At 47.8% G+C, this 23,267-nt stretch overlaps 1 protein-coding gene across 6 annotated transcripts in view; it reads left to right on the top strand.

Annotated features, from left to right (window-relative positions):
- Positions 1 to 11,251: 11,251 nt before the first annotated feature.
- Chd7 (chromodomain helicase DNA binding protein 7) overlaps positions 11,252 to 23,267 on the top strand; it is a 175,355-nt gene continuing 163,339 nt past the window's right edge. For 4 of the 6 annotated variants that reach the window (XM_050165210.1, XM_050165219.1, XM_050165184.1 and 1 more), the window contains exon 1: positions 11,252 to 11,590. The gene's annotated coding sequence lies outside the window, so the exon portion shown is untranslated. Of the gene's footprint in view, positions 11,591 to 11,965; positions 12,238 to 23,267 lie in introns of those variants that run through there. The other 2 variants (XM_050165230.1, XM_050165203.1) reach the window with 2 other exon arrangements.

Genomic DNA, 23,267 nt, shown 5'->3' with positions numbered 1-23,267 from the left:
ACATTTTCTTTTCCTGAGAGAGGCAATAAACGAATAGGCTGTCAGTGAAACACGCGAAATGATACTTAATCTACTTTAGACTCAGGTGACATAAGAGCGGCCTGGGGGAAATGGCTTGGGAGGGCCCCCAAATTGGAGTCTATGGAGATGGGGACTGGCTGGAAGGACGGTGACTGTCAGCTTGGCTTCAGGTCAGTGTCTGCCTTTTTGACCCCGTGAAGCTAATCCAGGGAGCTGGGCTTCGCAGCAGCAGCTCATACCGGAGAGTCTCCACAGAGGCTGAGAAAATGGTCTACGGCGATGTCTTGCTAGCTTCTAAATGAAAAACCCCAGTCTAGCAGCTCAGTCATATTATAAACACATTATAAACATATTAAAAAGTAATTACTTTGGAGGAAGTTAACTATGTCAAAATACAAATTAAGATAAAATTAGGAATGTTTCCACTTTCCAGTTTGTGGGATTTTTTTTTCTTTGAATGTGGTTGTTGCCTTTATGTTTCCAGTCTTCCTGGAACCTTGGATGCCACCTGCGTTCTGTGAGCATCTGCAGTGTTTCCTGTATGCCAGGTGCTGGCGTTGACCAACCTCTGGCCAGTCCGAGTGGGTGTGCGTGATCGGCCACATTTCGACACGGATAGGGGAGGTTTCCACCAAGAGAGGGCTTATTCACGATTGCGTAAGTCTCCAGTCAGGCTTATCCAGAGTTGCAGCCTCCGGCAGACTCTTGTGGAAATTATGGGGTAGTTCACCACATGGGACCTTTCCCCCTTAAAGCAGAGGGAAGCCGGGCATAATGGTGTGTGCTTGAGATCTCAGCACTCCAGATGTGGAGACTAGAGGGTCAGGAATTCTAGCTGGAGATGAGCCTCGGCTGCATGGTGAAATACTGTCTCCAAGACAAAACAACAACAACAAACCCAAAGACGCAAGACCTAAGAATGTAGCTTGGTGACCAAACAGTAGCCTGCCATGAGGAAAGCCTTTGCCTGATTCTCAGCATTGGAAGAAACGCAGAGGAAAGACAAGCAGACGAAAAGCAGCTCACATGGACAATGAATTATGAGAACTGGAAGCAGCCTTCTGGCAGTGGTCGGATTTCAGCATTAGAACACGGGTCTGAGATGGACACCCGTGGTTTGAGCCTGTGATTCCAGCTCTTGGGAGGCTTACACAGTAGGATTGACGTAAGTTCAAGACAAGCCTGAGCTCTGCAGTGAGTCCCTGTCTCAAGTAAACAAGCAAACAAGTAAACAAACAAACTGGGGGGGGGGGATGGCTCGATGGGCAAAATGTTTGCCAAGCTAGCTTGAGGCCCTGGGCTCCGATTCCCAGCCCATATAAAGAGCCAGGCACACTGGCACTTACCTGCAATTCCAGCACAGGGTGGGGGGAGCAGAGCAGGAAGAACCTAGAATTTACCGGCTATACAGTTTGCCAAATCGCTGAGCACCATGGTCAATAAGAGACCCCGTCTCAAAGAATAAGATGGAGAGTAGCTGGGGATGGCAGCAGTTAGGGGGTCGGGGTCCCTCAGAATTGGCACAGGGCACACCCTGACACCAAGTTCTCAGTATAAAGGCAGTGTATTTCCCTGGAGGGGTAAGTGGGGTGGGGGCTGCCTCTGACTGTACACAGACAGCAGCAGATGCTGTTTTGTGTAGAAGTGGGCTTTTAAGGAGAATAAGGGCAAATTGGTAGGTCCTGGTTGGACGGGTTAGCCAGTGTAGCCAAACAATGAATTTTGATTATTGGTGTTCAATATTTTGATAGGTAAACTTTGGTGCTCAGTCTCAGGAATGTGTCAGTGACCAAATAAGGGAATGGACTTTGGAGGCTAGCTTTAGGAATGCAATCTAATGGTTTTAGCAAGGGGGAGGGGGAGGGAAAAGGCAAACCCTGTAGGTGCCATGTTTGCCCATGCTCCAGCCTCTGTTTACCATGCTTGGGCCTGGTAGAGTCCTTCAAATAGACATCAAATTCTCCCCCCGACATACATCACATACACATGCACACACACACACACACACACACACACACACACACACACACACGCATGCGAAGACCTGATTTGGAGTGCAACTTTATCATATTGTCATCCACTGCAGGACGACCTTGGCTACCCCTTTGAACCTCATTCTCCCCCCTGTTAAATGTAGGTTGTGTGTACACAGTCTGTAAAACCCACATCCAGAATCCTAGCTCCAATGGACACTGATGAGGAAGACGAGGGCTCCAGTATCTCAAGTCAGCAGAAGTTACTGGCAAGTACCTAAATGCTGGGGCATCTGGAAGTCGGAGAACTGACATGAAGCAACTCTGAATTGTGACCCGTTCTCATTTTACAGATCAAGGGCCAGCATAGTTTGTCGTAGCATTATCCACGTACTTGAAGTAATAACATGCTGTCCCCATTCTATGATACTGGATGCTGGTGACATTACCAGAGCAAAAAAGCATGGAGTTCTTGGCTTTGTGAGCACAGGGCATAGTCTAACTAAAGAAGCCAACCAGTCATCTGGGGACTCAATGGAACAGAAGGAAGAGGAGGCATGTTTAGTTGTTTATTCTTTGTGGTTACCACATCTATTTCAAAATAAAAGGAGCTTATATAACCTGTCTATATATTCACATGCAATTTATAGTACATACATACATACACACACACACAACACACACACACACACACACACACAAAGACCCATGACTATAGCTCCTTCCTGGACCCCAGACTTTACTTTGGTACTGGGTGTATAGTCAACAATGCCACCAGGTTTCAGAAGACAGGAGTGGCTCTCTTAAGTGAATCTGGCAGCTCAATGTATTTCCATCTTCTCCTCAGGGGTGAATCTCGCCTAAGAAAGTTGCATGTTGACTGAGGACCACTCTGCTCCTCCTCAAAACTTTTTTTCATACCGTCCTTCTCCCAAACTTGAACACGTTCCTCCCGTGTCTTGACTATTCGGTCTCTGCAGCTGATCAGCCATGGAGTGATTTAGGAGCACATGAGCATCCTGGATGCCTTTGCTTAATGCTCTGCCGTCTTCCTTGAAAAATGTATTGCTTTTTCTACCAGTCTTCCTCTGGTTCCAGAAAACAAGTGTTACCACTCTACCATCCTTGAGCTGGATCCCCCAAACCTTAACTTTGCTGATCCCCCAACATTAACTCTCCTGTTTAGTCCCCTCTTCACTTCTAGAATTCCTCTTTCTTGAAAAGAATGCTTTTCACGGCAGCATTAAAGCGAGAAAACACACAGTTTAATCTTACATCTAAATTCTTTTTTCAAAATTTATCTGCTTTATTGTATGTGTATGAATATCTTGCCCACACATATGTATGTGAACCGCATGAGTGCCTGGTGCCCACAGAGGTCTAAGGGGAGAGCATGGAATCCTCTGGAACGACAGTTCCAGGCTGCTGTGGGCCTGTAACTGGGTATTGGGAGTGGAGCTCTGGTCCTCCACAAGAATAATTGCTCTTACCCACAAAGACATTTCTCTATCCCTGGATTATTTTTTTAGAATTTAGGTTAGTATATTTATTTGATTTTTAGACAGGGCCTTATGTGGCCCAGGCTGGCCGTGAGCTTTCTGTGTAGTCAAAGATGACCTTGAGCTTTGGATCCATCTTCCTGCCTCTGCCTTCCAAGTACCAGGATGGCAGGCATGTGTTACCATTCCAGGTTTGTGGGTTCCTTTTTTTGTAACTGCCTTACCATTCTCTGTTTCCTAACCAATTTTTTTGTAGGAGTTTGGAGTCTAGACTGGTTGCCTCTTCCTCGGCTCCAATTTATTTCCCACCCTCTGTGATCTCTCTTCCACCCTAGTGAGCAAATGCAGCAAAGACTTTCAAGCTTCCTCTACTTGGTCTGTGAGTTTGCTTGCTGTGGCTGGCCGCTTCCCTCCTGCGGATACCGCTACCTTAACTGATGCCACCCTTTCTGATGGATGATCGTCGTGACTCTCCTTCGGCCACTTCTCCTGTAGTGTGTCTCCTTTTGTTCTTTGTTTGCGCGTGTCCTTACATTGTCTTTCTCCTGTCCCTCTCTTGACGTGTGTTTGCTGGGGGAGCATTTCTCAGTGACTCATGCCTCTTTGTAAGTTACTTCCTGCCACGGACTGTAAGCTTGACCATGCATGGGACTCCATTTGGTCAAGGACCATCAGCTGAAGCAAGCAGAGGCCTGATGTGGACTTCTGCATTAGGGTTCACCTTCTTGGAAACGCCTCAAACAGACCAGTCACAGAGGTCATGAAGATGTAGCACCTTACCTGTTTCAGCTAAGCCCCCCCCCCCAGCCAATCAGACGAATTTATAATTTCCAAGACACTAAGTTCCTAGCGGGTTTGATTTGCAGTAGATGGCTGGTAAAAGTCCTTTTCATCGGTCGGTGTCATTTGTACCTTCCTGACTCTTACTTAATGGCATATCCCCGCTTGCAAATCCCACAAGGGACCTTGAACTCCTGCAAAGCCTGGCCTGCCTTTGCAAACCATTTGCAACTGGGGCTCTTTATCTTGGCTCTTGATGTAAGTTGATGCCCATTTGCTTAGCATGGAAGGCCCGAGGAGGAGCTTGTGTTTGTTTGAGACAGAGTCTAAAGTAGCCCAGGCTGGCCTAAAACTCATTATGTAGTTAACATGGCATTGAGCTCCTGGGTGATGATGACAGGCATGAGCCACTGCACAAAGTTTATACAGTGCCGAGACTGGAACCCAGGCTTCCTGCACATTAGGAAAACACACTGGCTGCCAAACCTGCTCCATCCCAACCTCATATATTTTAAAAGATTTTTTTTTATCAGCACTGAAAACTGAACTGTGAGGCCTTCTGCAGACCAGGCAAGTATTCCCCTACTGAATTATATCCACAGCCTTTTGTTTTTGGAAACGGGGTTTTGTTACATAGCCAGGTTGGCTTTGAACTTATAACGCGCTTCCCTCCGCCTCCTACAGGGTTGCGCCACGACACTCGGCTCAAAAAGTATTCTCAGTGTGCTGTAAACCCTTTCTGATCTGGCCTACATTTTATTTCTATCTTCACTTCCTTCCCCGTGTGTGCTGTGCTCTAACTGAGCCAAATTACTTGTGGTCCTGACACAGGCCATCTGCCTCAGGCATTATCAGCCAGTTTTTTCTGCCTGGTGGGTTCTTCATCCCCTGCCATCTGCAGCGTCCGGCAAGTCTTGGTTTAAATGTCACATCTTCTGTGCTGTCTCTTCTGCCTATCTGGGCAGATTCAGGATGAGTCTCTTTGGAGTCACCACTAGCTGGATTATGCCCCCACTGCCCACTTTTTGGTGGCAACAATATGCTTAAACGTCCTCCCACCACTCCATAGTGTTAGGGAACCTCCTCAGAATAGGGGCTTGCTTATTTTTGTGTGTGGTACTCCGCAAGTGTCTAGTAACTATTTGGAAATAATATGGAGTAAGCTTTCCATTTAGATGCTTTGTAAATGTACCGTTTCACTAAGCGAGTGCCATGAGCTTCCATGCATTAGGCTAGAAGTGGAAACAATGGTGTGCTTTAGGGGCATGCTCAGTGTTGCTCAGTATTAGTACACTGGATTACTGGAGCTGGTAACTCGGGGTGTGGGGGCGAGCGGGAACCGTGTGACCCAGTGCAAACTGGTAAAGCCATTGCACTCGACAGTACTCCTGCTGGACATCCTATTGCTGCCCTCCACCACAAGGGGAAAAGGCTCTGCATGCCCACCTCTCTCCCTCATGAGTTTATGGTCCACACTACAAACACTAAAGTCAGCTGGACTGAGCCAGTGTGGCAGTGTCGGCAGGTACTTTTACGTTGTCCCTGTTTCTTGTCCTAAGCATCCCTCCAGGCCTTTGTCCCATCTTTGCTCTAGTTTTGCATATCCCTCTTTTTCATACTCATTCTTTCTCTATAAATTTCATTTTGTGTATGTGTGTGTGTGTGTGTGTGTGTAAGAGAGAGAGAGAGAGAGAGAGAGAGAGAGAGAGAGAGAGAGAGAGAGAGAGAGAGAGAGAGAGAGAGAGAGAGAGAGAGAAAGTTTGTAAGCCAGATTTGACTTTGTGAAGTCAAATCTTTCCTTTCCTCTTTATATAGACTCCAGGAATTGAACTCAGGTCATCAGGCTTGCAAAGCAAGCACCTTTATCTGCTCAGCCATTTGATTGGGCACTAGACTGACCTTTCCAAGTGGAGGTCTGGCTTGGTCCTCTTGCTGACTCCTCTTAAGAGACTTTACTTCCTTAGTCCAGTTTCTCCCCCCCCCATCCCACCATTCGGTGAAAGTCTGTCATAAACGGGATGCCAATAGACAAGACACAGCTATTGCTCACAACCCAGTGAGGTGATGGGGCAAGAATGAGTTATAATTTTACATATGCCTTGGTGGAGATGGGTATCTTTCAGAGGTCAAAGAAAGGACAGATAGTGCATCTTAGAGTTGGGGTGGAACTTCAGAGAACACCAAAGAAAATGGAAGCTTAGAGGCCACAGACTCTCCTAGTTGGGGCAGCACCTTTTATGACCTCTAAGGTCCTGTCCTGACGAGTTCCTCAAGGCATAGTTGAAGGCCTCATATCCTAGGAAACATTTTGTCCTGTCCCAGGCAGTAAGAACCACACCTTTGTTTTATTTCATTTTTTTCTCCTCCGTGGTGCCAACGAGCCAACTGAAGTTTCCATTCTGCAGGCTGCTGCTCCACCGCTAGCAACAGCCCTACCCCGAAGGAGCAACCGTTTCTTAGACTGCCACACGTCCTGTACTCCACACCAGTCGGGACCCTTACCACGTCCCCAAGGCTAAGAGCCGGTGTGGCGCACTGTAAACATTCAGCAAAAGTTTTCTCAAAGTCACTTAACTTACTATCTGTGAGAGTCTCATTCTAGCTCGCCCCTCCCCCACCCCGCCCCCCACCGAGAGATCAGCCTTATCACTTCTGACAGTTGCCAGCGGGGGCTCCTACAGTATTCTGGGCTAATGGAGGTGGGACGGGAATTTTATCTAATGATTTTAAAGCCAACATCCTATCTGCTTACTTAAAAGATACTGTGGGCTTATTGTTAAACATTTCACACCACACTCTCTTGATAAAGGAAAAAGCACTGGAAGGGTATCCCAAGAATAATTTAAAAAATAATTTGCAGAAACATAAGTGAACCAGTTAATATTTGTGTTTGAACTATGTTAAAAAAAAAAACCAGGAGAACTCACTTAACAAAGATGTAAGTTTTTAGGCAGAGCCAAGTTCACCGTAATTGGCATAACGCAGACATAATTGTAAAGCAGATCCCTAAGAAAGAAAAAGTGATATTGCCGTGTAGTGGGAACCTACAGCTTTGGACTACATTTGATGGTCACTTTTTACTGAAAAGGAATGGACCGAGTGCCGGGTCACTCCTTCATCACGTCTATTTCCAGTTGAGTTCTTCCAGGAAAAAAGTTACAGTAAAAATTAGGCCATTATTACACAAGGCAGAAGACTGTATTTTTGACTTCGTTTTTGGTGTTTCAGTCAGTATTTATAAACTTCTTCCTATATATACCTTTATTTTTCTATATTTTTCAATGGCTGTACTGAATCATAATTTAACACAAAGGCCTTGATGAGAGAGAAGAAGGCTATTTTGTTGTTGTTGTTTTGTTTTGTTTTTCGGAACAGGGTTTCTCTGTGTAGCCCTGACTGTCCTGGAACTCACTCTGTATTCTAGGCTGGCCTCGTACTCACAGAGATCTGCCTGCCTCCGCTTCCCAAGTGCTGGGACTAAAGGTGTGAGCCACCACTGCCCAAGGAATGTAAATTTTGTAAATGGGGACATAGAATAAATAATGTTTTCTTTTTCCTAGGGCTTGCAAACTGATTCTGATAAAAGCTTCAAAAATTCATAGAGCATATTTTCCCGCCTTCTGCTCCTCCTTGGGACATTGGGAGCTCAGTCCAGTGCTCCAGTGTGGGTCTCTGTCTCTATCTCCATCCATCTCCAGATGAAGGTTCTATGGTGATATGCAAGATATTAATCAGTATGGCTATAGGATAGGGTCATTTCAGGTTCTCTGTCCTCAGCTGCCCCAGGAACTAACTGGGGACATGAGCAAAGAAGTCAGGACCACGAGGGGTGCACCCACCCACGGAGACAGTGGGGCTGATCTATTGTGAGCTCACCAAGGCCAGCTGGACTACGACTGAAAAACCATGGGATAAAACCGGACTCTCTGAATATGGCGGACAATGAGGGCTGCTGAGAAGCCAAGGACAATGCCACTGGGTTTTGATCCTACTTCATGTTCTGGCTTTGTGGGAGCCTAGCCAGTTTGGATGTCCACCTTCCTAGACCAAGATGGAGCGGGGAGGACTTTGGACTTTCCACAGGGCAGGGAACCCTGACTGCCCCTCAGACTGGAGAGGGAGGGGGAGAGGAGCGGGGGGAGGGGGAGAGGAGAGGGAGGAGGGGGGAAAAGGGAGGCGGGGAGGGAAATGGGAGGCGGGGAGGAGGCGGAAATCTTTTTTTTTTCAATAAAAAATTATATTTATAAAAAAATTCATAGAGCATTCCATCTATACTGGAATTAATGTGCTTTATAAAATATTGAGAGGCTGACTGATAGGGTTAAAGTTTCAGTAGATGTTCTCAAGGTTTAGGTGCTTTTCAGTCATTTTTGCAAATGACCCTTTGCTCCCAAGTATTGTAGTTTGGCCCAGTATGGGTTACTTTCCCCCAATACAAACTTCTATCTAAGCAGTAAGTAGGTCAGCCTCACTATGAGTGAGTTCCATCCCTCTGAGTTCTTGGAAGTAGGTTCCCTGCTTCTTTCACAAGCCCAGCAACTCCTTTTGCCACAAGTTTGTGTTTATATTTTCCTAAGTGCTATCTACAGGTTCCCACTCCGTCCCTTAGAGCCCCACCTCTCAGGTCTCTAGTGCCTTCACACTGCCCTGAGGATGGGCCAGCTAGCCCTAATTCCTCAAGGCTGCAGCCTCCCGCATTGTTCTTTCTGCTCACTGAATCTCAACTACCAATCCACAGGGCAGAAGACTACAAGAAAGGGAGGGCTTGTTAGTGTTTCTCCCAGCACCTAGAACCAAGCCTGGAACCGATTAGGCACTCAATATAAAAAGAATGTAAAAATATCCTAATGGGTTAGTTTCTGCTGGGCTTTGGGGTGGAATGGGGGAGAAAGCAACCCATTGTAGGAGTTTACATTTGTCTGTGAATGACCCTTATCTGGCCCTAAGGTATTTGCATACTTAAAGCTAAAGCTTGTGAATTCAAATGATTCTCTTTGGGAAAACTTCAAGAGTAGAACAAACGGAGAGAGGACGGTTCCAGGCTTAGATTAGTGGGGGGTGGGTGGGAGCTAAGGCTTAGGAAAACACAAAGCCGCCTAGGTCTGTGCCTGAGGGTTTTTGGTTTTTTAAGGCCCTCCAGTTGTGCACCAGAACTCCTGAAAGCCTGGACTTCTCCCCTGGCTCTTGGGTTGGGATAAGAAGGAGATTAAGTCAGAGAGGGGATATGTGGCTGGTGTTTTGTTCCACACTGGCAATGTTTATCTTTGGCATATTACAAAAGGAAGCGTCCCAACTTTCTAGTGAAATATACAAGGACACCACAGGGGACCTCCTCACTTGGAGCTATTTGTTGATCACACAGCTAAAGCATTACACTTTAATTAAATGTAGAGGTCATATTTTTTAGCTTGTAAATTGCCTTGAAGTATGCCTATCTGACTAAAATATCTATTACAGTCTTACTTTAAGGGATATAAATACAAACAGAAAGTTAACGCCAGAATTGTGATTTTTAGTTTATGATACTGGCGTTATAAAACAGATTATTATAATTTCCAGTTTTCAATGTCAGATTTTTTTCTGTGGTATTAATATATTTTCTACTGATTACCTGCAAACTATTTGATGAACACGTTCCTTTTAAAATTCAATTTATGGTGAAAGAAAGCCAGAAGCAATGCACTTAAATAAGCAACAGATTGTAAAATATTAAAAAAGGATAAAATATTTATAAAATTATTACTATTAGGAAATAAATGTTTAACCGATTAAGTTGCAGTATAAAGGACATAGCTTGGGCAAATCATTTGTCCAAATGATACGCTGTGGTTCCAGACTCAGCAGCAGTGGGTGAGATTAGCATGCTTGGCATTTTCTCTACGATTCTGGGTTCAAATCACCAGCTCATCTGTCAGAGCTGGCTGTGGAACCTCCTTCCTTATTTAAAAGTAAGCTCAATCCTTAACCTAATAAAACCGTCAGTGTTTACAATCGTTGACCATTTATAAATGATACTTGCTCAGTGTTTTGCAATCAAAAGGCGCTTAGTAAATGTTTAAATATTGAATACACAAGAGGAAAATCAGTAAAAAAAGTTTCTTCAAGGTTAATATTCATCTTGTACCGGTAAGATAAACGGGCGGGAAGGCCGGGTAGTTAAAGCCAGAAGATCATATTTAGTGCCACATTGGCCCAGGCATGATGAAAGCGCTCCAGTTCTGACACGTTTAAAAAGGGCACACATTCTATTTCTTTGTTTCATAACCATTGCGCTATCCCTCCTTTCTTTCTTTTTTTTTGTTTGTTTGTTTTTTTTTTTTTTGGCATGCTAACAAATTCAGCCCAAATCAATGCCATCTAGTTCAACTTTTTGATTTAGTGGCGGAGCCGGCTGTCCCATCACCGAGGACGTCGGCAAAAGCGAAGTGGCGAAGCAAGAATGGATCTATTTGAAAGGCAAGGCGTCGATCCTAGGAATTTCGTGTGGGAAAATCATCTCAAGTTGAAGGATAATTACAGAAGAGGCACACAAACACCTCCAGCCTCCGCCGTCCGCGCGACGCTGGACACCCCTCGCGGTGGCTGGGGGTCACTACGGGCTCTGGGCCACGGCTTCCTGCCCCAGGGTGGCGCACCGCGGCTCCGGAAAGGTGCTGCGCAGAAACGTGGCACCGTCTGCACCCGCGCCCGGACGCTTGCGGCAGCCGGCCCGAGAGGCTGTGGCAGCCGCGCACCGGGACCGCCACCCGCCCGAAGCGCCGGCGCCCGGCAGGACGGGAAGGGGCGGCCGCCCGTGCCGCGCCGCCCCCTTCTCTCGGCCTCTCCGCGGCCTCCGCCACCCCGGCCGAATTCTTGCATAAATTATGCCAGGCGCGCCTGACGTCAGGTGGCGGCGCGCGGGCGCGGCGCGGAGGGAGCCAGCCGCGGGCGCGCGCGGCCCCGGAGGCTCGTGCGCGCGGCGTGCAGGGCGCGCGCAGGCGCTGGCGTGCTGGGGCCGCGGCGGCGGCGGCGGCGGCGGCGGCGGCAGCGGTGGCGGCGGCGGCGCGGGGGTTGAGCCGTGGTAGTGCGGACGCGCTCGTGCTCGGGAACTATCGGATTAAACTTGAATCGAGTGGAATTACACAAAGGAGCGCCGCGGAAGAGGCGGCCCGGGGACCCGGAGACCCCGCAACTCGCCAGAGCCCCGTCCGCGCGCGGCCAACTCCGCGCCCGTGGATCAGCCCCCGGCCGCGGCCGCCGAGCCAACTCCGGAGTCGCTCTGCGTTTTGTTCCCCACGGCGCGCGGCGGCGGAGCAGCCCGAGCGAACGAGCGAGCCGGTGAGCGCTGACTTCCCCGGCGCCCCCGGGAGGGGCGGCGGCAGGAAACCGCGCCGGGCCGGGGCCGCGCGGAGTTGCGAGCGGGGAGTTGGGCGTGTGCGGGGCGCGGGGAGAGGCGCGCGGGGGCCGCGGTCGGCAGGAGCGCAGCGCCACCCGCCCGGTCACCCGCGGGGCCCGAACCCGCGGCCCGAGCGCCGCCCGGTGCCCCAACTTTTGCCTGCGTCCGCGGGGCCGGCGGTGGCGGGGGCGCGCGGGGCGGCCGAGGGTCACTTCCTCGCATGTAAATGGCTTTTTGTTGTGCTGCCGGCGTCGGGGGGGACGGGGACCGGAGGGAGCGTGTCTGCGCGCTGGGGAGCGCGAGCGCGTTTCCTCCCGCCGGCACCGAGCACGAGTTGCCGGCTGCGTTCGAGAGAAAAGGGAAGGAGGAAAAAGTTGGGTTCCAACTCCGGCGCGAGCGGCGGCGGGCGCGCGGGCGCGGGGCGCTGAGCGCGGGGCTCGGGGACGGCGGCGCCCCCCGCCTCGCCCCCGCCCCCCGCTCCGGCCCGACCACGCCGCGCTCGCCGGGAGCGGCGGCCGCACCGGCGCGAACAAAGTGCGTCCCTGCGGGCGCGGCGGCGCCAGCCCGCGAGGGGACAGCCACGGGCGAGGTGGGTCGGCGGCAGGGAAAGTGCGCGGGGCGCCGCGTGGGGCGGGGGCGGCGCGAACACGCGGCGCGGGGGGCGTCCCAAGCCCAGCCGGCGGCGGCGGCGGTGGCCGCGGAGTTCCGAGCCCGCAGCCTGGGGCTCCCGGGGCACACCGGTGGCTCCCAAGTGCGGGAGGACGAGAAGAAAGGGAGCCCAGCTGGGGCGAGCGCGGGCGGGCGACCGGGGGACCCCACCTTGCCGAGCTGGCCCGGCCGCAGGCGGCGGCATAATAGCGACTTTAATCCGCGATCCCAACTCGCGTCCCCGCTCCCCTCCCCCCCAGCCTGTTGGGGTCCGGGCGGGGGCGGGGGTCGCCAGGTGGCCCCGGAGCGGCGGGGTTGCGCGGTGCCCCCGCGGAGAGCCGGCTCGGAGCGCGAGCGACCGAGGTGGCTGGAGGCCGAGCGGTCAGCGGGAGAGGAAGGAGGGCGGCGGGGGACGCGTTGTTTGTTTGCTTCGCACCGGGGACGGGGCCCGGTGGGGGCGCGGGGCGCGGGCGGGGCGCGACGGGGCGCGGTGCGGGGTGGGCGAGGCGGCGCGGGGCGAGCGGCACGGGGAGGGGGCGACCGGCTGGCGGGGGCAGGGGACTGGTCAGGAGGCACCGGGAAAGGAGCCGCCGGCCCCGAGCAGCCATCATTCCCGAGCCGCCTTTCTCCGGATGGCTCTGCCTCGAGGAGCCCCGCGCCGTGGGAGCGCACCCCAAACTCCGGCCCGGCAGCCCGCTTTGTGAGCGCCCCCGTGGAGCGGGCGGCGCGGGGAGTGCTGCGGCCGGGCAGTACGGTTCTCCCAGGAGGTCACTTTTAGAGACTGTTCACGCCTCGGTTTTAAACTAGTTTTTTTTTCCCCTTCCCTCTTCTGAACAGACAATGGACAAAAGAAAAGTAGCAACCCACATGGAGAGTTTCCTTTGAATTGCTAGAATTAGATACACTATCCAGCTCTCCACTTGCTAAGTATACTTTTTAGTTTCCCGTTGTATATTATCTAGCAATCGATTTAAATAACTTACATAAACTGTGTGTATCCTCTGAACTGGATCTCTGGAATATATTAAATAATTATTTTAAAATAATTTTATGAGAGCCCTGGTTTTTATTTTTATTTTTTAATTTTAAAAGAAGCCGTCTTTGCAGTGGGTGACACCTTCCTAAGGGGTCCACTGTTACTTTCCCCCAATTCTCTTTCAGTAAGAGGGAGAATACTCTTCATATGTGTGATAATCAACGGGAGAAAAATACATCTCTTTATTTCCTCACAGATCTGTTCTAACGATGACAAAAAATTTTTAGTGGCGATGACCCAGCAGCTTGGTACCTGATTTATTCCGCTTGTAATCACGTTTCTATTACAGTAATGTCCGAGAAATAACTTGAGCAGCGGTTTTATGAAGTTGCATCCTCCCCAGCCCCCAGAGTACATCTGTCGCGCAGTGTTTTTGTCTCGCTGTTGCACAACAGAAAGCCCTCCAGTCTTCCCCCTAAAATGGCAGCTTTCATTTGACTGGGGCCCATTCATTGACAACGATAATAAAGAGGCGGAAAGCTAGAGGCTTGGGGCACAGCGGACTCCAAGGATTGCCTTTCGAGGTGATAAGTAGGAGACATTTTAAGTCTTCCAGTTTGCTTATGAAAAGTTTATTTTCATAATAAACTGCAAGAAAAAAAAGCAACAGAGTAAAAGGAAATATTGGAAATGGAAAAGGACTTGATCAACGAATTTTAGGAGCTATTTAAAATTGTTTTTTTTTTTATGTTTTGTCCACTGGGTGAATATGACATTCCCCTTCCCTCTTTCTGGTAATCTGCTGATTAAGGGACATTATGAATTTTTGACAGGCTTGTAACAGGTGAATTTCCTCAGTGTGACACTCATGATTTGAGATTCTTTCCTGGGAGTGTGTATTTGGATTATTTATATTCTTTTGGCATACTGTTTCCCTCCCAAAGAAAACTGGACAGATTAGTAAATTTGAAGTTTATAAATTTTTATCCCATGTTTATGCTTTCAAAATTCAAAGACTTTCTAGATAAATAAGTTATTCAAAAACTTATGTAAATTCTAAGCTCTGGTTAAACTGGCTTAATCAGTGGAATTATTTTGACATCAGTTTTAAAACTGATTCTTTTTCCCATGTCTTTGACACAGAGGACAGAATAGAGACATATGTAGATGACAGTGATTCTCAACTTTTATTTTTCTCTTTCAAGGAAAAAAATAAACTAGTTACCTAGCACTGCAGGTTGGGAATACAGATGCCAGTGTTAATGCAGCCAGAGACTTGGTGTTAAAATACTGCATGGGTGGATTCATCTAGGCTGGCTCTAGTTTTTTTATTTGTTTGACTTACTGAATATTTCCAATACTTCCTCCGACGGGAGTGTTCTCTGTTAGCCTTGGTTTTACTGAGAGTTGGGCACCTTAGGTTCCTGTACGACTTGAAACATCAAGGACATATTACAACCTCTTCTGCATGCTGATGCAAAGTCAGGCCTGCCTCTCAGCAGCGAACAGGGCTACACCGGCCTGTGCATTTGCTGGATGCCCCGTAGTGCAGCGTGGGAGCCAGGTTTGGGACAGTTCTTTCAAACCTTGAATTGTATTTTATATGCTGCCGTGCATGATCAAGTTTGCTTGCCATTTAGTTACCTCCCGTTTAAGTTCATTTTCATCCTGGCTGCGCAAGCCTTCCCCCGTGGAACTCTGTGTAAGAGGCAGGACTTTCTCTCTGGGAGTTTGTTCTCTAGTAGCATAGACGCTTCTTTTTGCCTGTCTTCACTCCAGGGTGAACCGTGGCGGTGGCAGTTCTCTTTCTTCTGTATCCAGATAAGGACCTTTGGTTTCATGGCAGGCGCCATGGTCATCTAATAAACAACACCTGTAAGTTAGGCATCACAACAGTGAGCATGCTCAGGACTGAGCAGCGTGTGCACCTAGAAAGCAGGGCTCTTGAATGTTGTTCTGAAGAAAGTGATGATTCCCCAAATTGGGGCGATTTCTACGCAGAAGACACGCACTCCCACAGGCACAGCTAGGTGTGCTTGACAGCCTTGGGAAGGACCTTTGAGAGGTCGTGCTTGGCTGAAGGAAGATGTTGGTCCTCTGTGGCTCTGAATTCGTACGCAGAGACATTTGTGTGTCATTCAGAAGAGTTTTTTTATGCCATTTAAAAATTAGAACTTAGCATTCTTGTTTCTTCACTGTTTTCTCTAGCTGTTAGTTTGTGAAATAAAATAGTTCTCCTGTAAAACATTTATTTACTTATTTATTTAGGTGTTTCGCCTGCTTGTGTGTCTGTATGAGGGTGTTGGATGCCCTGGAACTGGAGTTAGAGACAGTTGTGAGCTGCCATATGGGTGCTGGGAATTGAACCCAGGTCCTCTGGAAGAGCAGCCAGTGCTCTTAACTGCTGAGCCATCTCTCCAGCCCCGGTCCTCTTAAGAAAACTGTTTATTTAGTCTTCTAAAAATCTTTGGCAATTGAAGATGACTGGTGGTATTTAAAATTCAAAAAAAATGGGAGTAAACATATTTTTCTATAAAACGCAAAGGTGTAATGGCTTACTTCAACTTGAGTATCACTTGTGTTGCAGATATGGATGAAGGTCAGAGTAGAATGGTGGGCGTCAAGAGCAGGACTGGTAATTAAAACACTGATTGTCTGTGTCTTTTATCAATGTATTAACATTTTACTTGAGATCAGCTGTGCTATAATAGAAAGCACCCATCATAAAGATTCTGTCATATAGAGTTGAATTTTACAGTCACCCGCGCCTTCAGATATTTAGAATGTGAGGACCTTAGAGAGCCTGCTGAACTTTTTGACTTCATAGATTAAAAAAGTAGAGCCAAGAGATTAATTAAATGGGCTGCCACTAGCTGGCCACTGAGTTACTGGTCAGTTAGTGCTCCCCCAGGCACTCCTGACTCCTGTGCCTCCTACTGTGCACTGTGAGGGAGAGGCGTGGGCTTGTCTCCTGGACAGCCAAGATAGCTCTAGGAGGGTTGGGTTCTTCATGGAGTGGCTTGGGAGTGCTTTCTGTCTTCAGAGTTCTGGAGCCCATGAGAGCCAGGCTCCTAACGACCACTGTTTGCTCCACTGTGTTAAAATCCCCCCCACCCCCGTGATTATCTATTCTGAAAAAAGCAGAGATGAGATTATTCCAACATTTGATGACTGTTTTCAGTGTAGGATCATGGGTTCATCGTCCTGACTAGATGACTACATTTTACTTGTCAGGCCTTGCAAACATGAAGTTTTTTTTTTTTTTTTTTTCCTTTTAGGTGGAAGTGTCTGTTTTGTTTTTTTGCTTTGAAATGGAGAAACATGCTTTGGTGGGTAAAGGTTGACTGGCTCTCTGGTGTGTTAGTGGCTGTTGATGCTGAAGCAGGTAGATACTTTCTCAGTGGTCATTTGAGCCTCATGTTGCCTGTGTAGGCAATGGGCTTGGCTTTCCGGACTCTTGATAGTTTTTTTCTGTTCTGTTTTCGATTCAGCTTTTTTTTTTTTTTTTTTTTTTGGGTACCTACCACCTGAAGGGTATAGTAGTACAGTCTGGGAACACAGTGGTGACACGAGACACTTGGTAGAGCTTCAGAGAGCCAAGCTGTTGTGAGGCCAGGTGCTGCAGACACTGGGAGTTCCTCCACTGTGTGGACTCAACCACTGAGAAATGGCTTTAGCGTTGCCATCTGTATTTCGGTGCCAAGGAACACTTGAGAACGTAAGAGGCAGCAGTGCCCTCTGACCCGGGGGAGGTGGCAGCCTTAAGCCATCATGGAGCTTTGAGACGAGACCCTCTAGGCAGGTGGCATCCAGCTTAGGCAGCGTTGACACCTGGTGGAATTCGGGGTTTTGGAAGGCAGCAGTAGCAGTAGCACTGAGAGTTCAGGCTGATTGACACGGGCGGGATTGTCTTTGGGGTGGAGTGAGAAGATGGGTGGAAGGAAGGTGGAAGAATGTAGGCAGTGTTCGGTCTGCTTTTGTTGGGGTTGATGCCAGTGTGGCCTCGACTGGCGTCCTTGGGGAGGGAGAGCAGTGGACACGATGTGAGAAGTTTGTAGGAACAGGAACTTCAGTGAATCCGGCTTGAAGATAGACGGACGTGTCCTGGAAGAGAGGTCTCTGGGGGATGTCAGTTTCTAGCACATTGCCCTCTCGGCTGACTGGCGGTGCTGCTCGTGGAGGCAGCAGGCACCTGACGAGGGTGGCGTGTGAGGAAGAAGTCCATGAGTTCTTTGAGCATGTGACGGAGATTACTGATCCTGACTGTGGCTTGGGTAACTGTTGTGACCGTCTTTTCATTGTTAGTGGTATTCCAGACTTTTCAGGCAGAGTCTACTACCTGTTAGTGTATGGTAAGCCCACTGGGGAAAGGCTCAGGGTAACAGGAAGAAGGTGGTAAACATTGAAGCCGGTCTGATTGTAGCCTTTCTCTTTTACTAGTCTAACATGGACTCTCTGTAGGAGTTGGGTCATCAGAGGCTGAGCACGAATCCTGTGGTAACCAGACTTGGCCACGTTTGCCCTTCTGTGTCTTCTCTTCTGGAACCTCCTTTCAGTTGCTTGTTACGTATTCAGGCAAGGTCCCCGGGCCTCCAGAAGATAGCTTGTGGGTGCCATGTGCTTCCAGGGCTGTGCTTCTCACTTGGAGGGAGTTAATCATATCGAGGCAGTTGCGGTCCTACGTGGGTGTTGTAGAAATGAATACATTATTTAAATAATCGGGGAAAAATAATAGCCTTGGCCTGAATACTTACCTGGTGTTTAGTGGAGTATGTATAAACCAGTTTAATATGTAAATTATGTTCAAAGGCAGTTCAGTTGTAGAAAGTGGATTATATACATGGTTGCTAGTAACAGAGGAGAGATGTCTGTTCACAAATGCAGAAAAGCTTCTGAATGGGGTATTTTAGCAATGTATGAGCTAACAAGTTACGAAAATCCTGAATATTAACATCGAAACAAACTTTCTGTTGCTAATTGTTTTTGTTTGGTTATAGATATTATTTTACTTATTTTTTGTTTGCAAGTGGATATGTCTTCCCTGGAACTTAGTATCTTTGTTTTAGGGTCTCTTAGTATAAAACCTGGGTGCTCCAATTACCATTTCAGAGGTACTGCCTGCTCTTTGGTGACAGTGTATTTCTGGTACTACTTCTTCAGCTTTCTAGTTTCAGGTTTTGAAAGGTCCTTTAAGATACCTTCTTTTGTTTGGTTTAGCCAGCATGTGTTTTCGAGGTCATTTCTCTCTGAGCTGTAAGGTAATGGGAAGGTGCTGGCTGCCTCCTGCAGTGTGGGCTTCAGGGGCTTGATGAACCAAGTGAGAGCTTGGGGCTCTCTCTTCTCTTGGCTTCAGCAGTGACTTGGGAGCAGCGGTCCTGTGGTGGGTTTGAGTTTTACACCATGTATTTCTTTTATCAACACGGGCTCAGGCATAGAGTCACTGCTCCTGAGAGAGACCACAGGTGACGTGCACGTCTACCCCAGCCTTTGTGTGGACAACAGCCAGGAGTCAGATGTGTGCTAGCGTTGGTGTGTAGTTTCTTCTTGAGGACATCATCTTAAAGCAGTTGCTTAGGTTGGCAGTGTGTCTGATGAAGGCTCTAGATACCTTGCTACCTTGCTAATTGTTTTTTTTTTCTTAGTTCTGTAGCAGGTTGGGGGACTACCTAACCTTCAAAGGAGTGCAGTAATGTCTCCTGTTTAATTTTCGGAGAGACTGGACATTGTAGAAATCTGTTTTGTTGATATTTGAAACAATTACAGGTGCACATATTACTTAAGCCATTAAGTATGTTTAACATGAGCAGGTAAACACCGAGATGTCCCTTCAAGAATAATAATCATACATTAGCTTCCGAGGCAGTGCCTGCTAGTGTTCTAGGTGAGTAATACAGTCAGTTTCAGCATAACTCTACAACAAGAAATGCCTTAATATCAGGTGTATTTTATAGTGTGTGGGCCTGGCAATTACTTTATGTATGGGTGGGGCCCGTGAACTGTTAACCATTAATCTTTAGAGGAAACTTAAAAGCCTCCATTTTGGTAGCTTATATATTCTTATGTACTTAACCTTGTTTGTGTTTGGAATTTTTGCTTTAATTAGTTTTAGATATGTTTATCATGTCAGAAAAATATCCACCTGAAAGTTTCGAGTCTTGATTAAATTGTTGTTGGGCATTGAAGAAAAGCAAAGAACAAGATATCTCAAAAGATAACGAACAATAATCCATAATTGTGTATGTATGTATGTGCACTCATGTGCGTGTGAGCATATGTGTTGTGCACACATGTTACTGTGCCATCAGCATGCGTGTGGAGATCAGAGAACAACTGTGGGAGTCAGGCGTTGAGTCCAGGACTTTACATAGTAAACACAGGCTGTGCCACCGAGTTAGACCGTATAGCCTGTACTGAGTGTTTTAATGGGTCTCTTAATTACTCATCAAGAGCAACTCCAGGTATTAGGTGGAATTATCTGCATTTTTCAGCTGAGGAGACTGAGGCTTTCCCACTGCGGTCTGTGGTGGAGGAGCATGAGTTCTAATCTGCTCGGTTCTAGCATCTGCTTGCATAGCATCTGAGCTGCTGTTGCACCCAGACCACCTTCTCTTGCGTGAGATAAGAAGAGGGGCTTTAAAAGTACGAGTGATACCCTGTAACTACACAGCATATCCTTTGGCAGAGCCTTGGCAACTTGCGCTGTGGCTGTCCACACCGCCCATTTGCGCTTGCCGCGTCTGTGGCATTTTGTGGATGCTTTGGCGCACAATGTTCAGAGTGCCCCTTTGACCTTCAAGACACTTCCTCTCCTGCGGAGATGAAAACATTTGTGGAGACCGTACATTCATACTCTGTGCTGGCTGGAAACTTGAACTCCTACGGCAGAAAGGCCAGATAGGAATCCTACAAATGGGGATTCTGATCCACCCACCCACCCAAGGATGTGGTGAGGCCAAGTGGGCACGCACTGTGCCAGAAACGCGGGGTAAAGCAATATGGCCTGGTGGGTGAGCAGTTGGTTTTCATCAGCCGACCTTTAGTCGCTGAACCCATCAAGTTTAAAAAAATGTTAGACATATTTAATTAGTGTGTGTGTGTGCGCACGTGTGTGTGTGTGCCCATGCCACAGTGTGCTTATGGAGGTCTGAGAACAACTTATGGAGGTTGGTTCTCTCTTTCCACCATGTGAACCCTGGGATCCAAACAGGGCATCAGATCCGGCAGCTAATGGCCTGTACTTTCCGAGCAATCTTTCCAGTCCTTGATTTTGTTTTTAATTAAAAAAGTTCCTCAGACTACAGTCTTAACTGATGAGTAGACGAGCTAGTGGCTGGCCCTCAGTGGTGAAGGGCCACTCAGTTTTCACTTTCGCCAGACTGCTCATTTCAAAGTTCACACTTAGCCGGGCGGTGGTGGCGCACACCTTTAATCAATCCCAGCACTTGGGAGGCAGAGGCAGGTGGATCTCTGTAAGTCTGAGACCAGCCTGGTCTACAAGAGCTAGTTCCAGGACAGGCTCCAAAACCACAGAGAAACCCTGTCTTGAAAAAAAAAAAAAAAACAAAAAGCAAAGTTCACACTTGCATGCACCTCCATCCAGCAGGATGACCACACGGCAGTTACCCCGGTGATGCTGATGCAGTGGTTACACAGAAGGGGCCGCCAAGTCTCTGGTTCTGAAAGTGTCAGTGTCGAGGGAGTAGTCAGTCTCCCCAGCTTCACAGTGCTCTATGCATTGGGTTATGGGTGTCTTTCTAGAAAATAACCATTTGTCCTTTCTCCTAGAACTGCTGTTTTTCAAATACTGGGTGACTGTAACTTTTCTGGCCAGTGGCCTGGGCAGGTTCAGTGAGTTTTGAAGTATAAATGTCTGATTCTGTCAGACCCAAGTCTCCGGGAGCTCCAGGTTCCCCAGACTCAGAACACAAGTGTCTTCTCGTCTCCAGACTTGTGATTGTTGGGTAAGGAAGGGGTTAAACAGAATAAGTTCAGGGCTGGAGTTTGAGATGTGAAGGGCAGCTAGAACACGAGGAAGCCCCGTTTTCGGGAAAGAGAAGACTTAGTGAAGCTCTTGGAAAATTATCCTGCTTCCCAGTCTGGGACAGAAAGATGAAAGTTCTCAAAAGAAGACTAATGGTCCAAGGGACTGATCCATATAGCTGGCATTTACAGAGCATGGACTTGGTGCGCTAGCATTTTACCAAGCTGTCTATACAAACAGTTCTCACTGGATCCTGAGGTAGGCTTAGGGAGAATGCTGAGGTAGGAATTAGTAATTGTCATTTTATATATAGGGGGATAGAATGTAGCTTTGGAGATTTTTAAATATAATTTTCCAAGTTTGCAGTATGGAATGGGTATAGCTGACTGAAGCCAGGACAGGTACACTTGTCAGCCTGTGGCGCCTTCAGCGCCTCTGTAGAAAGAGCTTTGGGTGTTCCTATTAGAACAGCCCAAACCTTAGGAGGATATGAAGAACAGACTGAGATCTTGTACACACGAGCTTTTTACAATCGTTTCCTGGGGAGAAACTGAGGGGCTGCAGGTTGCCTATTAGTGGATTTTAGTCTGTGGGGCCCCCTCTCCTCAACCTGGAAGACACAGGCTCATCACAAAGTGGGCTTCGGGCTTGTCCTTCCCTCGCTCTTTACAAGGCACAGCCAGCGTTGAGTTATCTCACTGTAGAACTGGTTTTCTTGAAGTTTCTCCCCAGTGTTTATCCAGGGTACCGTTCGCTGGGCATCTTCTTCTCACTGCCCATGGCGGAGTTGCCCAGGATGCTACAGGGCTTGCTGTTGTGATACTCTATCATTCTGATCCTTGGTATGAACACTGTCTTGTGAGTGTGAGCATCTGAAATACTTGTAGGCTGCTTCTGCTAACACGCAAACAACAGACCATTTCCACAACCGTACACAGAGTCAGAACCTGCCACATAACAACACTTGGTCTTTGAAGGATTGCATGCGTAGCGCGTCACATTACCCAGTGGATATCCTAGCATCTTTGTGTAAGTATACCCTAGGCTGCTCACAGCATGCCTTCATAGAAGGAAGCAGCTCTCAGAATTTATCTCTGTCCTTTAGTGACACTTAGAACCTGCATAGGGGTATATAAAGTTGTCACATGTCATCTAGACCTGCATGTCATTGGGTGTGTTCCTTGCCCATCGACTTTTAAAAGGAGTGATAACTCTAGAGTGGTGGTACTACTTTTCCAAATGGAAACGCTGTATTCCAGGGCTGGTGGGATGGCTCAAAGTGTAAAGCCACTCGCTGCCCAACCTAACGACCTGAGTTCAGTTCCTGTGAACCACATGGTGTAAAAAAAGAAAGAAAGAAAGAAAGAAACAAAAAACAAACTAGACTTCTGCAAGTTGTCCTGTGATCCCCACATGAGTGCCATGGTGTACACACACACACACACACACACACACACACACACACGTAAAAAGCTAAAAAACTCACATGGTCTATTTCCGGCTTTTGTACATTTATAGTACTGACCTTGAGGATTCAAGACACTGTTATGAGCTTGAATACATTGGGTTTCTAGTTAAAACTTAATATGTTTTTGGTACCCTTTAAATTTTAATCTTTGTTTCAGGAGTATTGATCTTCAGAGTTCCATGTATCTGAATTACTTATCTTTACCACTTTCCCCCTCATTAAAAAACAAAACAAACAAACAAACAAACAAAACCCCAGGAGCTTGGTGTGATAGCTTATACCTTTAATCCCAGCACTCAGGAGGCAGAGGCAGGTGGACCCCTGTGAGTTCGAGGCCAGCCTGGTCTACTATTCAAGTTCCAGGATAGCTAAGGCTGTTACACAGAGAAACCCTGTCTTGAAAAACCAACCAACCAACCAACCAACCAACCAAACAAACAAAACAAAAAGCAAAAACCAAAACAATTCACAAAACGAAAAAACAAAAGCAAAATCAACAACAACAAGGAAAAAACCAAGCAGGCTTTAGTAGGGGCTGGAGAGAGA

This window comes from Alexandromys fortis, unplaced genomic scaffold, assembly GCF_014885135.2.
Source record: "Alexandromys fortis isolate MF-2015 unplaced genomic scaffold, M_Fortis_MF-2015_v1.1 scaffold_18, whole genome shotgun sequence".
Classification (NCBI taxonomy): domain Eukaryota; kingdom Metazoa; phylum Chordata; class Mammalia; order Rodentia; family Cricetidae; genus Alexandromys; species Alexandromys fortis.
The sequence above is the reverse complement of the archived record's forward strand: the minus strand, read 5'-3'. Positions and strand labels throughout refer to the sequence as shown.